This window comes from Chrysochloris asiatica, unplaced genomic scaffold (assembly GCF_000296735.1).
Source record: "Chrysochloris asiatica unplaced genomic scaffold, ChrAsi1.0 scaffold00309, whole genome shotgun sequence".
NCBI classification, from domain to species: domain Eukaryota; kingdom Metazoa; phylum Chordata; class Mammalia; order Afrosoricida; family Chrysochloridae; genus Chrysochloris; species Chrysochloris asiatica.
In genome coordinates, this window is record NW_006408827.1 from 386,909 (window position 1) to 388,407 (window position 1,499).

At 39.2% G+C, this 1,499-nt stretch overlaps 1 pseudogene; it reads right to left on the bottom strand.

Annotated features, from left to right (window-relative positions):
• Positions 1-263: 263 nt before the first annotated feature.
• LOC102823431 lies at positions 264-687 on the bottom strand (annotated as a pseudogene).
• Between the last annotated feature and the right edge of the window lie 812 nt (positions 688-1,499).

Consider the following 1,499-nt stretch of genomic DNA (forward strand, 5'->3'; position numbering starts at 1 on the left):
GAAGGGTTGCTTTTTGTTTTTTTTTCAGATATAGACACTTCTTTGAAATAGGTCGATGCCATCAGGCTTTGAAGCAAAAGAAGGGGAAAAGAAAAAAAATGAAACACAAGCTTCGTCTGGTAAGTTTTACATTAACCATTACAAACTGGACAGTATAAGAATGTGGCTTTTTTGGTTCAAAAAGCCTGCATCTTGTTGTGGAAATGAGTAATCAGCTGTCCCACCACAGCTTTCTGGTAGCGGTACTGGGGGGTAGGACTTGTTTACTTGTCAGGTGTGAACCTCCAGGCACTCAGTTCATTTTGAGTTTGTTCCAGTTTGTCTTTAGTCTATTGCCATTGACCTTTCATTTTTAGGAAAAATATGGTGGATCTCAGTTGGGCAATGGCAGGCTGCTAAAGTTCCTTGAGGTAGTCGATTTGAGTAGTACACTCTTGCATCTCTTGTTCCTTGGTTACTAGCCTTATTATAAGGATGTCTTCCCTGTGTGCAGACCTTTGCTGTTGTTGCTTTAGTTTTTCTTAAGCCAGTAACATCATCAGAGTTAATGTCTATGTACTTGCCCTCCAAAGCTTGTACATATGCTTCATACAGCTTGTATCTTAAAATCAACTCATCTTGTGCTGTAACTTTGAAGTCTGTTTCACTCAGTCAAACCTTTTTGGGAAGAGGTTCTTCATTGTTCATCTTGAATCTTCACACATAGCCCACTGCCCATTGCCCAGACTGAGGCTGAGTCTGCGCTTACACCGTGGCAGCCAGGTCCTACCTCACCTTGACCCATAACCTGTGTGCCACTTTATATGTGGGTCTAGCTGCCACAGAATGGTGCTCATGGCCTAATAGATTTGTATAGATACATTCAGGACAAATGTAATTTATTACTTAGTAGCCATTCGTCTGTTAGTTTGTCATATTTTGGTGACTTATGTGTTTGTTGTTCTGATGTTGAAAGCTATGCCACTAGTATTTCAATTACCATCAGGGTCACCTCTGATAGTTTAGCTGAGTTTCTAGACTAAGACAGATGAGGAAGAATGACAGGCAGACCACTCCTGAATGGTTAACCACTGAAAACTTGATAAATAGATGTGAAACCGTGTCTGATGTAGTGTAAGAAGATAAGCCCCTCAGGATAGAATGCACTTAAAAAACAGCTTGGAAGAGTGGCTTCTATAATGTAGAGTTGACCTTACTGATGTGCATGAAGCAAAACTTTCGGTACTGTCATTTGCTGATGGGGCACAACTCAAAAGGAGGAGAAACAGCTATGTAACATGCATTAATCATCAGAACATGAATGTTGAAAGTAAAAATCTGGGAAAGTTGTAACTTCAAAAATGAAACGGAACATATAAAGACCAAATATTCTCCTAGGCATTACTTACAGAAATGTATTTGTGTTGGAAATTTTGAATCAGACAATCATACAGTTTCTTATACCAGGAATGGCAAATTGAAGAGGAATGGTACCACATTCATTATTAAAAAGAGTATTT